General features: G+C 45.3%; 1 long non-coding RNA gene across 5 annotated transcripts; it reads left to right on the top strand.

Annotated features, from left to right (window-relative positions):
* The first annotated feature begins 4,745 nt into the window (after positions 1-4,745).
* Positions 4,746-15,157, top strand: LOC102119895 (uncharacterized). 5 transcript variants are annotated; one of them, XR_001490384.4, is made up of 5 exons: positions 4,746-4,968; positions 9,541-9,597; positions 13,954-13,998; positions 14,463-14,613; positions 14,924-15,157. It is a non-coding gene; the product is annotated as an uncharacterized lncRNA (long non-coding RNA). The 5 variants fall into 5 exon arrangements; XR_010585382.2 differs by having other exon boundaries at positions 13,954-14,206; XR_012432840.1 differs by lacking the exon at positions 14,463-14,613.
* Positions 15,158-15,367: the final 210 nt, after the last annotated feature.

The raw sequence follows: 15,367 nt of genomic DNA, 5'->3' as shown, positions 1-15,367 counted from the left end.
TTGCAGGGAACCATTTGATTCCCCTATGCCACGTGACTCCCACCATCCTGGTCACAACTGATTGGATTGGCATCCCCTTCTCCCCTAAAAGCAACCATCTGGGAGTGGCCCAATGCCTATGAGGGGGCAGGAGACCCCTTCCCTGAGAGGGATTCCTACCCTGGGTGGTGGGTGGACAAGCTGAGCAGATTCTCCCTCAAGTCACTGAATACAACACACACAAGAGGCCTTTAGTCAGCAAGGGCAGGAGCAGGCAATAGTGGATTCCCCACAACCTCAGAAAAGAAGGAATTCTTTCCAGTGTGATTCTCAGAGCCACCCTCCCTGGCTCCAGCTAGTTTAACCTGGAGGGTGAAGGGATGGCCTCCAGAGCCAGAGAACCCAGCTTTGGATCCTGGTTCCATCACCTCTTAACTAGAGGATCTCTGGCTAGTCCCTTTGCCTCTCTGATCCTGAGTTTCCTCTTCTGAAAACGAGGAGATCAACACCTACTACAAAAGGTCACTGTGAAAACTAAACAAAATAATATATTAAAAAGGCTTTAGAAGAATGCCTGGTATAGAATAGGTAGTATTATGCCTCTGCCAGGAAGGTGTGTTTTACCTAGAACCACAGGAGTTTAAAGAGTGCTATAGGTCACTGATACCTGCAAGGACAAACTGGTGACTTCAGATACCCTGCTATTATTAGTTTACTTTTTAAGTGATTCAATTTCCTGCACCAGCTTGGCAAACTCCTTGAGGGCATGGGCTCTGTCTTCTGTTCCATTCTACCCTCCACTGCGCCTTCGAAGGGTATAAGCTCCCAGTCTGTGATTGATTCTGCTGATTGGTGAGAGTGTCTTTTCCTTTTTGAGCCAGCACAGCCAGGTTGAACCAGCATAGTGGGCAGCTGGCCCGGCAGCCTAGCTGTCCTCCCTCCATGACAGCCTTCCAGAAGTAACTCTCCCTGGAAGGCAGGCAGAACACAGCGGCCCTCAGCAGCAAGCGGAAGCTTTGTGTTCAAAGCAGAGCCAGCCAAATTCTTGGGACTGGAAGTTGTCACCTATTTCAGTTTGCAGGCTTCAAAAAACATCCCCATCGAAGCTAACCCAGAACCTCCTATAGCATGTGCCAGGGCTGACAAAATGTAGAGGTGCAAGTCTGTTTTAGGGACTCCTCCCTTCAGGAAGGCCTGCTTCCTGAGAAGGCCTGAAAGTCACACGCCCTGGCTTCCCCCTCTGGTATGTCCTGAGGCTAGAACCCCAGACAAATAGGGAATGAAATCATGAAGTCAGTGAAAGTTGTAGGTACTTCTCACCCCTTCCGCCCCGCCGAACTTGCCTGCTGGCCTACCTAGGCCACCAAACATGGGCCCTGAAGGCCTAATTGCCCAGCAGCTACCAAGACCTGGCTTCACACAAGCTGGAGAGAGGCTCAGCTAAACAGGACAACTAGAGAGGAAGGAGATCCTGAGTAGCAGCAGCAGCAAGTTTGGAGCTAAAGGTGTCAGAGCACAGGGATTCAAACTTTTTTTTTTTTTTTAATATTCCTCTGTGCTGGGTATTAGACTGGGTGTGTGGCGTAATAATATGAAAAGCTAAAACATAGTACACACCATCTGCTGATTACTATGCCAAGCATTTTACACATATTAACTCATTTAATCATTATCAAATCCATTGAAGTAGGTAGTATTATTATCTCTATTTTACAGATAAAGAAACTGAGGCACAGTAATTTGTTTAAGGTCTCACAGCTACTAAATGGCACACCTGGACATGCACATAATTTTACTGTTATGGTTTGAAACTGTCCCCTTTGAAACCCCCCTGTTGAAACTCACTCCCCAATGAAACAGTATCAGGAGGTGGGGCCTTTACGAGATGCTTGAGTCATGAGGGTTCCGCCCTCATGATTGGATTGACTAGTCCATTCCTGGGTTAATGGATAATAGGTTATCATTGTGTGAGTGGGTTAGTTATCACAAGAGTGTGTCTGTTATAACCAAGTTGGTTCTCTCTCATGAGCCCCCTCAGCACGTGATGTCCCAAGCTACCTTGGGACTCTGCAGAGAGTCCCCACAACAAGAAGGTCCTGACTAGATGGAATCCTTTGTCCCTGGACTTCTCAGCCTCCAGAACTGTAAGAAATAAATTCCTTTAAAAAAAAAAAAAGTACCTAGTCTCAGATATTTAGTTATAGCAACAGAAAGTGGACTAAGATACCCACTGGAAAGCTTTTCAGTTAAAGTATAAATATGATCATCTACACATCTATACATTTAATTCTCATAGTAAGTCTATAAGCTAGGTTAATGTGGTCTCATTTTACAGATGAGAAAACTGATGGTCAGAGAGGTTAAATATGTTCAAGTTCCAAAAGCAACAAGTGGTGAGTATCATGCCAGGACTGTGTGGCTCCACCACACCCTGACACAAAGAGAACACCTTGCAAAAGAACAGGAAAACGCTTAATGGGCTTAGGAAAGGAGGCCACTGCAAAACCACAAAAATTGGGAATATGCTACCCTGCTGGAGGTAGCACCCAGGCACAGCAAAGGGTGGAGGCTCCGGAACCAATCTGATTACTTGCCCCATTGCAACTTTCAAATCACACCAATTAGCCATATTGGTGAACTGATTTAAATCTGATAGTGGCAGGTTTCTAAATGCCTTTTAGAAAGGTGAACCTGGCAATGCTTAAAAACTGGCTCTAAATGCAGCCATATCTCAAATAGAAAAATCTCCAAGCTTTACACTTTCTGCTCACTTTCTAAGCCATCTAATTTTTGTTTTTTCTTTTCTTCTCTCCTTCCCAGTTAGGATAATTAAGATCTTAGAATCATAGACCTGGAAGGAAGTTTAGAGATGACTTAGTACCCCTCTGCTTGCTTTAAGGCTACTCACAGCAACAGTTACCTCCCTCTGTATGTTTAAACCTTTTCTCCCTGCCAGATGAAGGTTTGCCCTTGTGAATGGGGTTGAGTGATCAGCTAGTGGCAGAGCTATTTTAAGGCACCTGCCTGGAATCCCACAATGAAGGCTGATGCAGAAGCCACCTGCTTAAAGATGGCTTTGTCTACCGACCCCCTACTACCACCACCACCCGCCCAGGTCCTCACTGGGGAAGGCCAGAGGGTCTACTCTGCCTTTTCCAAACCTAAAGGAGCTCTTGGAAGGGTCATCAGGAATACAGAAAGAAATAGGATCTATTAAGGAACTAACATGCAAATAATGACAGATAAGATTGTGTTAACAGACTCTTGTAAGAAGTTTTATATGAGCACCCAAACCAAAAACTACCAGTGCCTTCAGGGATCCAGAAACTTCACCAAGGAGGATGCCCAGGAAAGGAACTGAGGCCCAGGGAAGCTGCAGGCCTGGGAGGCTACATGGTTTCTCCACTGAAGGCAGGCAGCGCTGGTTTTGCAACCTGACTTTCCCCTTGCTAGCGTGGGACTACAACCAGTGACACACCTTGGCATTCCCAGCCTTTATTTTCATTGTGCAGCTGTCTGATTGGGTGGGTCCCTACACTAAAATGGAAAAGATAATGACTACAAAATTGAATTACACCATAGACAGATTCTTTATCACCACCATCAAGCACTCACCGATTACCCAGCTCCTTTTAGATTGAGTGAGTTTGACCAATGGAGTGGAGGCATATACTAAGTTCAGCATCTCTGGGTCCCTCCCCACTGTAGCTAAGTTCCCAGCCACGGTACTGTTGAGGCCCTAAGTTCCCAGGGTGAAGATCTGACTGTGGCACCAACAGGCACATCAGGATAACAATAATCTTAGTCCCATACCAGTTGTTTCTCAACAGAAGCTAACAACTTACATTGATTAAATGTCTGCTAAGCATCAGGCACTCTGAGGAGTGCTATAGATACATTGTATATATACAATGAATCAGGTACATTATTATGCCAATTTTTTTTTTTTTTTTTTTTTTTTTTGAGACAGAATTTTGCTCTTGTTGCCCAGGCTGGCATACAATGGCTCGACCTCGGCTCACTGCAACTTCTGCCTCCCGGGTTCAAGTGATTCTCCTGCCTCAGACCCCCAAGTAGCTGGGATTACAGGTGTGTGCCACCACATCTGGCTAATTTTTGTATTTTTTGTAGAGACAGGGTTTCACCATGTTGGCCAGGCTAATCTTGAACTCCTGAGTTCAGGTGATCCACCTGCCTCAGCCTCCCAAAGTGCTGAGATTACAGGCGTGAGCCACCATGCCTGGCCTATTATGCCTGTTTCACAGATGAGGAAATTTAAGAGATTAGGTCACTTGCTTAAGATTCCCTCACTGAACCGTGAACTCCAGGAGACTAAGGACTGCTTTATTTCTGGTGCCTCCCTCACACCCAGAATGGTGCTAGACACAGGGAAGATGTTCAATAAAAAAAATGCTAAATGGATGAATGAACAAGTACTAAATGCTGAAGTAAAGAGGAATGTGTTCTCCAGAAAGAGAATGAGAAATATAAATGACCAAGCGGAGAGGAAGATATTCTCTAGGCTAACTAGAAGAACTGTAATTACAGCTCTTTTAACCTTCCCTTTCTCCGTGTAGGTTTCCCATTGAGTGTTTTCAATGGGAAATGTCTAACTGCACTGTGGGTGTACACCACGGCCGGTTGCTATTTTTGGAACACTTGTGAATCCTGGGCCCAGAGTCATGACCAATACTGGTGAGTCATACTCCCCATACAGAGCTCCCTACACACTGGCTGTCAGAAAAAAAAAAAAAAAAAAGCAAAACAGAAGTTGCCATCTCGTCCTGTGCTCCAGCTGTCTCATTTTACCTTCTGAAATGATGGAGGAAGTTCTGCTGAGGATGGGGTCAGGGTAACAGCAGACTTCTGAATAACTCTGCACTCCCAGAAACCTGCAAAGGACACAGGCCCTCTTGGTGGTCTCCTCCTGGATACCTTGCTTTCTCCTGGAAGAGCCCTCCCTTCCACCCCGGATATCACTGTGAACCTGTAAGTGGCAGTACCTTCTTTCTGATAGGCAATGTCTACTGTGCCATCCTAGGCAGGTATAATACATAAAATAACCTGTCACCTGGGACCATTAGCCTCTTTAACAAAGGACAAATTTCATTCCATACTGGAGAGAAAGTGTCCTGGAGAGAGGAAACATGTTGACTTAAAGTCACACAAAGGTGCAAAGACCTGACGGTAGTCCTTTTTGGGGCAGAAAGAAAGCAGAGAGTTCAGGAGGATAGAACTCTCGATCACAGACTTGGGTACTTGTGGACTCTCATACAGGTTGGGGGTTATTAATTTTTTTTTTTTTTTTTTTTGGAGACGGAGTCTCACTCTGTCCCCCAGGCTGGAGTGCAGTGGCGTGATCTCGGCTCACTGCAACCTCTGCCTCCCGGGTTCACACCATTCTCCTGCCTCAGCCTCCCAAGTAGCTGAGACTACAGGTGCCTGCCACCATGCCTGCCTGGCTAATTTTTTTGTATTTTTTAGTAGAGACGGGGTTTCACCATGTTAACCAGGATGGTCTCGATCTCCTGACCTCGTGATCTGCCTGCCTCGGTCTCCCAAAGTGCTGGGATTACAGGCATCAGCCACCGCGCCAGACCCGGTTGGGGGTTATTCAGACTCCTTTGCTTAGCTATGGTAGATGGCTAAGTTTTTGCTTCCAAGTTCTCTTGACCATGAGACATGTAGAGCCAGGGAGGAAAGAGAAAACCCAAACCAGGTCACTGTTACCTGTGAATAAACACCTTGATCGAGTTCCGAGAAGAGGAGTTATGATACTAAAGGTTAAGTGGAGGTTTTCAGTCCTCTTCAGATTTGACTTTCATAACTCTGCCGTCCCTTTACTATAGAGAACTGAGAAAGAATAGTATTTGGGCATGTGAGGAGATTCCAGCTGCATAAGCAGATCATGAATGTTCCCAGTGCCAAGTCCTCAGCGAAGAGTGCCCCAGGAGTTTCATTCCTACTGACCGACCTGGGTAACGCAGGCATAAGAACAGAGAGAGGTGGTGCTTTTAAAAATAGATCTGACTTAGTAGTCTTTAAATAACTAAGGATTATGATATGGGAGAGGGCTACTTTGCATCTCTATCTCTGCTAAGAGGAGAACTTGACAAAATGGGCATGAAACTAAAGGGATTTGGGTTTGCTAAGTATAATGACTTCTAAAAGGTAAGAAAGCTGCTGAAGAAGAGTATTTGCTTCTTTGTAGCAGGATGGACTCTTACTTGACTGTGATGGTCACTGAAATGTAGCCTACCTTGACATAGAGTAAATTCTTGCTCTTCAAAGTGTGGTCCCCAGATCAGCAGCAGCAGCATCACCTGGGAACTTGTTAAAGATGCTGAGGCCCTTGGCCGGGCGCGGTGGCTCAAGCCTGTAATCCCAGCACTTTGGGAGGCCGAGACGGGCGGATCACGAGGTCAGGAGATCGAGACCATCCTGGCTAACACGGTGAAACCCTGTCTCTACTAAAAAATACAAAAAACTAGCCGGGCGAGGTGGCGGGCGCCTGTAGTCCCAGCTACACAGGAGGCTGAGGCAGGAGAATGGCATAAACCCGGGAGGCGGAGCTTGCAGTGAGCTGAGATCGGGCCACTGCACTCCAGCCTGGGCGGCAGAGCGAGACTCCGTCTCAAAAAAAAAAAAAAAAAAAAAAAAAAAAAAAAAAAAAAAAAAAAAATGCTGAGGCCCCACCCTGACCTCCTGAATAAGAATCTCCTCTCAGCCGGGAGCGGTGGTTCACACCTGTAATCCCAGCACTTTGGGAGGCCGAGTTGCGCAGATCATGAGGTCAGGAGATTGAGACCATCCTGGCTAACATGGTGAAACCCTGTCTCTACTAAAAAATACAAAAAAATTAGCCAGACTTGGTGGCGGGTGCCTGTAGTCCCAGCTACTTGGGAGGCTGAGACAGGAGAATGGCGTGAACCCGGAAGGTGGAGCTTGCAGTGAGCCGAGATCGTGTCACTGCACTCCAGCCTGGGTGACAGAGTGAGACTCCGTCTCAAAAAAAAAACAAAAAAAAAAAACAAAAAACAAAAAAAAAAAACTCCTTTCTAACAAAGTTCCCAGGTAAAATGCCTGAACCTTATGAACTGAGAAGCACTGGGCTAAATGATCTTTGCAGATTCCTCCTGTGATGGTTAATATTGAGTTTCAACTTAATTGGATTGAAGGATGCAAAGTATTGTTCCTGGGTGTGTCTGTGAGGGTGCTGCCAAAGGAGATTAATATTTGAGTTAGTGGGCTGGGAAAGTCAGACCTACCTTCAATCTGGGTGGGCACGGTCTAATCAGTTGCCAGTGTAGCCAGAATAAAAGCAGGCAGAAGAATGTGAAAAGACTAGACTGGTTTAGCCTCCCAGCCTACATCTTCCTCCTGTGCTGGTTGCTTCCTGCCGTCGAATATCAGACTCCAAGTTCTTCAGCTTTGGGGCTCGAACTGGCTTCCTTACTCCTATTATGGGACTCATCTTGTGACTGTGTGAGTCAATCCTCTTAATAAACTACCCTTTATATATAAATCCATCCTATTAGTTCTGTCCCTCTAGAGAACCCTGACTAATACACCTCCTATTTGAGGATTTCATGAGCTGCCACTAGTTGAGAAATGGTGCAGCCCCTCTGGGGAGGGAGGCCTGGCTGCTAAGGAAGTGGGAGGCACACTGGTATTCTCCTCCCAAGCCACAGCTCTCCACATGCCTGTTGTACAGGGGAGAAAGTACACCTTCCTCCTCAGCCTCAAGGGTACCATAGCTTCGGGTCCTCTGAACACACGAGACCCCCTGTAGCAAATACCTGGGAGCCCAGACAGCTTGTAGAGATGATCTGTGCCTCCCTCAGACCCACGGAAGACTCCCAGAGCAAGGAGGGAGGTAGGCAGTCCAGTGGTCTCTTCAGATCCCAGCTCTCCTCTCACTTGTAAAAGCTATCTTCTTGCCTCCCTGGGGGCCACAGGTGACAGGGAGTGCCCAATTTCTCATCTATTGAAGAATCATAAACCAACTAATATGTTTTTTCCAGAAGGTTTTTAAAAGTCATTTTTATGTAAATTGTTCATAAATACCAATGAGAAAAAGAACACCCAAAACTAATATAGAGAGTGAAGGGTCTCAAGACACAGTCAACAACCCTTTTGACTAAGAGGATCTAGTTCACAGACACACACACAGAGAGTGTAATCACCCTGCTGCTGATATTAACTACTGCCTTAGTCAGCTCAGGCTGCTGTAACACAATACCATAGACTGGGTGGCTCAAACAACAGATATCAATTTTCTTACAGTTCTGGAGGTGTCTTATAGTCCAAGATCAAAGTACCAGCAGATGTGATTCTTGGTGAGGGCCCTCTTCCTGGCTTGCAGATGGCTGCCTTCTTGCTATGTCCTCACATGGACTTTCCTCGGTGTATACCCATGGAGAGAGAGAAAGAAAGAAATCTCTAGTCTGTCTCTCTTCCTGTTCTTATAAGGGCACTCATCCAATCATGGGGCTCTGCTCTCAGGACCTCATCTATTAATAGTACCACCAGGTTGGGGATTAGGTCTTGAACTTACGAATTTTGGAGGGACACAAACATTCATTCCATAACAACTACCAAAGTAGTAGACTTCAGAGCAATTATTTTCTAATCCATATTTTTCCCCTTAAATCATATGTTCCTGGCTAATACTGAGTGTCCTAAGACTACATGTTAGAGAAATAGAAAATTTTAGATTATCCATCTTCATAATAACTAGTAGTGCTGTAGAAATGCAGTTTGTCAGTCTCTAGGGTCTCTCTATTCTACCGTTTCAGGTAGGCTGTGGTTCTATGGTCAAGTCAAAGAGAAGCTGCACTGAGTATTTATTCACAGTAAGAACAGCAGTTGAGATCAGGGGCTCTAGAGCTAGAATGATCTGGGTTCAAATGTGATTCTATGACTCCCTACCTGTGACCTTTCTAAACTTTGATTTCCCCATCTATAAAATGGAAGGAATGATAATATCGTTTATCATTGTATATCACTATGTAGTTGTGAGGGTTGAGTAATACATGAAAAGCCCTGCCACAGGGTAGAGACTAAATACACAGTGGCTATTACCATTGTTGCAGTTGGTATCATCGGATGTGATACTTATGTTTTTCTAGCTCATATGTGCTTTTCTACTATCACGCCGAGATCTCCAAAGAGCAGGGATTAAGCTTCCCTCAACAGAATTCTTCTTGTCTTCTTGAGGTTATAAAAGGTCTCCTGCTTCAAGTAACTCAGGGAGCTGCCAATGTAAGGCTCTGCCCTTGTGGGGCATAAGAACTGTTGTGGTCACTTGCCTGTCTACTGGCCCAAAAACTCCTCCAGAGTCCTGGGCATAGCACAAGTTAGGCCTTCTTTTTAGGAAGCCAAGAGTCCTCCTCCACCTCCCCAAGCCTCTTTGCCCCACTCTAGTGAGCAGTGATCTTCACTCACACCTTGACTACCCACCGCCCATTTCCCCTTACATGACTCTTCACCCCTGAGCACATATATGTCATGTACTGGCCTTCAAGAGTGATCTTTCATTTCAGCTTTCATTTCTTCCAGGATTCCCCAGGATCAACCATCTGAGCAGATACCTTAGAATGTCCCCAGATTTCAGAGGTAAGTCACTAGTACTTTCCCAGAGTAGTAGACATCATTTCTGCCCTGCCCCTGTGGTCCTAACCATATCCAGTGACATCAAAATCTGGTGTCATATCTCATGGAAGACCCACACCCCCAAAGCCCTTCATCCTATTATACTGGATCCCTTTATCCAGTGCTCATAAACCACGTGAATGGCCTGGCCTGCTTGGTAAAGGCCTTGAGCCCAGCTCCTCTTTCAGCCACTCCCAATCAATCTGCCAATCATCTCTTCCAGGAAGCTTCCTGCCTTCTCTTCCAAGCCAAGCTGGATTAGGGACCCCTACATTGAGCTCACCCTGTACTTATCTCTGTTGTTAACCACAGTACTGGAATGATCTGTGTCTCCATCTGCCTCCCACACTAAACTGAGTTCCAGGAGGGCTGGGGCCATGTGTTATTCATCTCTGCATCTCTGGCATTTAGACTGTGCCTAATATATAGTAAGCATGCAGTACATGTTGAAAGAAATAAATAAAGGTGGGAGGAGGAAGGGAGGAGGGAAAAAGAACGATAGAAAGCAAGGAAGAAAAAAAGAAGAGGCCGGGCGCGGTGGCTTACGCCTGTAATCCCAGCACTTTAGGAGGCTGAGACAGGCGGATCACAAGGTCAGGAGATCAAGACCATCCTGGCTAACGCAGTGAAACCCCATCTCTACTAAAAATACAAAAAAATAGCCAGGCGTGGTGGCGGGCGCCTGTAGTCCCAGCCAGTCGGGAGGCTGAGGCAGGAGAATGGCGTGAACCTGGAAGGTGGAGCTTGCAGTGAGCCGAGGTTGCACCACTGCACTCCAGCCTGGGCGACACAGCAAGACTCCGTCTCAAAAAAAAAAAAAAAAAAAAAAAGAAGAAGAAGAAAAAGAAGAAAGGAAAAAGGAGGAAGGAAGAATAAGGAAAGAATCAAAGTCATAGGAAGAAGGAAATAATGAGAATAGGCTGGATCGAATTCTGTAGAATAATTCCCAATGGCCTTGAACAGTGAAGCTAAAGCCCATCCTCCTCTATATTTAATCTTCCAACATCTCCTTCTCTGTTATTAATATAAAAACAGAGTAAGTTTATATGGGCCCATTAAAATCATTGGCCAAATAATCATGATGGTACCTGGAGCCCTAGGTCATCAGAAACCCCTATAAAGTCCTATGTACTGACAGCAGGACATAAAACTATCATCAAACACAAACACTGAACCTTTTCCTGGTCACAAATACATGCTCCACTCAGCGGCCAAGGTCAGTCACTTCTTGTGTACATGAACCCTCCCTGGTCCGCCCCTGCTGACAAACATTTCCACACACATCCAAGGAGAATGGGAGAGGGACCAAAAAGCTCTTAGGAATTCAGTGACATAATCACCTTACAGGTATCACCACAAATGGAGAGGGGCAGGAACCCAGAAAGGCAAAAGGCAAAACAGAATAGCCGGATAATCAAGAAAATATTCACATGTGTACACACACACCCCTACTCAACAGTTTAACTTCCCTAATAATGTTTTGCTCCGATTAATAATTAAATGGCCTGTGTACTTTGAATAGACGCCAACTACTTCTCAGCACGGAGAAGTGGTAGAGTGGTAGGACAGCCTGGAATGAAAATGAGCCAGTCCACCACATAGATAATCAAGAGCTTCTTGCATTCATTCCCTATATCTGCTCAAAATTTTTGACTCAAATTTTGTTTAAGTCAAAATTTTAGAGATTAGAGATGAGATGTGGAGAAAGTTCACTTTACCAACTTTGGTCTATTCCAGCCAATTCAGTCATTGTTCTCTCCACACAGAATAGAAGCAATAGTTTGACCCTTAAACCTGAGCTGAACTCTGTTGATTGTGTTTGGAGGACAGCTCCCCTTGGCTTTGTAGGCTAACCCCCATGTGTCCACTCTCTCCCTTCAGCAGATGCTCCCTTATGGATACCACTCCATCCCTCTGAACACAGTATATATTCCTCATGATTCATTGTGGTCAGGAATTTAATTACTGATCATAAATTATGTGGGAATTACCTTCCAAGGAATTGGGAAAATGAGTGTGATTGTAGGAAAAGATAATCTATTATAGATTACTTTTAAAATAATGTCAAATGTTAATCTTGTATATGGGAAGAGAGGAAAAGACTAAGTTAAAGTTAGCAGAAGGTCTGAGGGATCCCAACTAGTGCTCAGGTAAGGAGGGTGGGAAAGAGGGAAAGGAGAATGTGAAGGAAGAAGGCCTATTTGGACAAAAGGCACATCCCACATGGAATCATCTTCCCCAAATCAAAGGAGGGTGGGTGCTTCCCAGGAGGGCACAGTGTGACTCTCCAAGCACCCACTGGGCATGGAAGAAGGTGCCTGCCAGTGCCTGCCTCTTTCCCATTCTCCTTTTTCTTCCTTCTTCCCCTCGCCTCCTTTCCTTCCATCCACTTTCTTTTTCTTTTTGAGATGGAGTCTTGCTCTGTCGCCCAGGCTGGAGTGCAGTGGCACAATCTTGGCTCACTGCAAGCTCTGCCTCCCATGTTCAAGCAATTCTCCTGCCTCAGCCTCCCGAGTAGCTGGGATCACAGGTGCATGCTACCATACCCGGCTAATTTTTGTATTTTTAGTAGAGATCACCATGTTGGTCAGGCTGGTCTCGAACTCCTGACCTTGTGATCTGCCTGCCTTGGCCTCCCAAAGTGCTGGGATTACAGGCATGAGCCACCGTGCCCGGCCCCTTCCATCCACTTTTATTGACCACCTGTGTGTTAGGTGCTGTGAAGGTGGTGGGAATATAAAAATAACAGAAAAGTCTCTAATGTCCAGTCATTAAGCAGTAAAGCTAGTAACCAACAAGTTCAGCAAAGCAAACTATGCAACCATATCACAGAGCCTGTGTTAATAAATGTGGCCCAGTGTGCCTCAGTGGAGGCAGCAGCCATTTCCACCTGGCAGCCAATAGCTGATTTCAGTAACAATGTTGTTCTCAAAATTTCCCCACACCTACTGCTCTAGAATAAAATAAAATAGAGACATCACAACCAAATGCAAAGTAAGAATTTTGATTGGATCTTGTTTAAAAAAAACATCCAAAGTGCATTGACTTTGGAGACTCACAAGGGGGAGGATGAGAGAGGAGTATGGGATTAAAAACTACATATTGGGTACAACGTATACTACTTGGGTGATGGGTGTATGAAAATCTCAGACGTCACCACTATATAATTCATCCACGTAACCCAAAACCATTTGTACCCCAAAAGCTACTGAAATTTTTAAACACACACACACACACACACACACACACATATCTGTTAGAAGACATATTGGGAAACATTTTGGAAAATTTTATATGATTTGGGAATTGGGAACCAGGGGATATTAGGTAATTATCATTAATTTTCTTAAGTGTAATAAAGGTTACTGTGAGTACATCAAAGGATGTTCTTATTTTCAAGAGATGTGTGTTGAAGTATTTAGGGATGATGTCTGTATCTTACATTGAAATAATTTAGTAAAAAACATATATTTGGTAACATGTATATAACTGTAGAATCTAGATGAGGGATTTCAGTGTCAACTGTACTATTATTTCAACTTTTCTATACATTTGAAATTTTTTATAATAAAAAATTTGAGGCCGGGCACAGTGGCTCACACCTGTAATCCCAGCACTTTGGGAGGCCGAGGCAGGCATATCATGAGGTCAGGAAATCGAGACCATCCTGGCTAATATAGTGAAACCCCGTCTCTACTAAAAATACAAAAAATTAGCCGGGTGTGGTGGCGGGCGCCTGTAGTCCCAGCTACTCGGGAGACTGAGGCAGGAGAATGGCGGGAACCCAGGAGGCAGAGCTTGCAGTGAACCGAGATCGCACCACTGCACTCCAGCCTTGGCGACAGAGCGAGACTCTGTCTCAAAAAAAAAAAAAGAAAAAAAAAGTCTGAATAAAAAATTATCTCCACTTGCTAGCCTGTTGTAATAAAGCCTTTAGTAGAATAAAGTCTTCTGTGTGTCAATTAGCTAATAAATAATCATAACTAACATTTGTCATGTGCCAGGCAATGCTGAGAGCTAGCGTGCAATAACGGCAGTATGAGCTTTGCTTTACAGAGAGGGAAACCGAGGCTTGGCAAGGTTAAGTTCTTATCCCAAGACACACAGATAGTAACTGTCAGGGCCAGATCCCAGCCTGGCTTTGATCTGGTTCTAAACTACCCACTCTTAACTGCCAGCTTCTACTGACAACCTTCTAGAAAAAACGCTGACATGCAATGTCTGGGTGAAGTAATGGTAACAGGAATCATTGCCATGAAGGGCAGTCTGTCAACTTGTGCGTGCAAACAACCATTCTAAGAGCCTTTCTTGCTTTGATAGGGAGAAAAAAGGCTTCGGGTGCTGCCAGAAGAGAAGAGGCCATCAGTGAGTGAGGAAAAGGCATGGAAAGAGGAAGGGGGGAAGGGAAACAGCCTCACCTTATAGACCTGCAGTTCTGTGGGGCAAATTAAAGCTGTAAAGCAGGTATTTTTGACTGGAGCAGCAGACAAATGTTTCTGTTTAGTAGAAAAGTTACTGCAATCAATGCTGTTCCACATCACTAATGAAGGCTGAAAAAAGTCACAGCTGAAAGGTATAATGGTGCTTTCTTCCAGAGGGCTGCTTAAGCAAGGTCTCATTGTGCCTGAAGTCTGTATTGCTTACTGGCCATTCGGGACGTGCAATGCGATTTAAGAGAGTGGTGCTGGGCTGCACTGAGCCAGCTATACGCTCTTACTCAGTCCCCTGTAGAACAGGGCCAGAGAGAGTGGAGGGCAGGGTGTGCCCAGCCAATTGGCCTCTATAGGAATTTCAACCATGACCTCAACCTTATTTGCTCTCTGCTCCAGTCTCCTGACTAACCAGCCTGTGCACGGCAGAGCCTGAGTTCCACAGCCAGCCTGGCAGGGCCACCATGTAACAGTCCAGGGTCAAGTTGCATTTTGCTTTTGGTGTATAAAATGCAAGAACTGGAGAAATCATGTAAAAAGTCAGGAGGAGGTAAGCATTCCAAGCACCAGCCTCCCTGGAATTCAGCATTAGAACAAAAGCCACTTCCTTCAGTGCCCTTTTCTTACAGAGCAGTTTTTCCTGTGAGGAGAGAGTTACCGCATAACACCTCCGTTAGTGGGATGTTCTGAGTTGTCGGGATTAACCATCGAGGCGGTGGGGTGAAGGGTCCCATTATGCAGAATGTGGGGACTGCCCCTGAGATGTTTTTGTTTTTAAAACAAACACAATTGTGCCAGCTGATCTCAGAAAATGTTTCTAGAAAATTTGCAGCCTGTGACATCACAGACCTTCCTTTCAGCCTTGGACCAGCAGCAACACACTCTGAAGTAGGTCTCAGAAGACAAAAAGCTGAAATCAACTTATGCTTCCTGCTACACAGAATCCACTGAGAGGAAAAGGAAATTTTACCCAAACTTCAGAAAGCTACAGAAATGACACCCATTTTCACAATCCCAGAAGGAAAGTTGCATCTGAGGGGAATAAAAACAGAGCAATGGAAGAGTATTTGTTAAAATAAATGGCTTTCACAGGGCATTTTCTCTAAAAGTCTCCCTCGCCTCAAAGAGTACTCCTGTCTGCAGTCCCTCTTGCACGTCACACAGCTGTGGGCTTCCTGGGAGCTGCTGCCATCTCCTTGCCTAAAAGCCTCAGTGCCCCCACCCCCAGCCAACCCACCTGCCCCACAGCTGGTCTCCCTTTCTCTGGCTTCTTGGAGCAATAAGACCCCCTTCTCCCAGTGAGG

This window comes from Macaca fascicularis, chromosome 1 (assembly GCF_037993035.2).
Source record: "Macaca fascicularis isolate 582-1 chromosome 1, T2T-MFA8v1.1".
NCBI lineage: Eukaryota > Metazoa > Chordata > Mammalia > Primates > Cercopithecidae > Macaca > Macaca fascicularis.
This window is presented reverse-complemented; position numbering and strand designations above follow the sequence as displayed.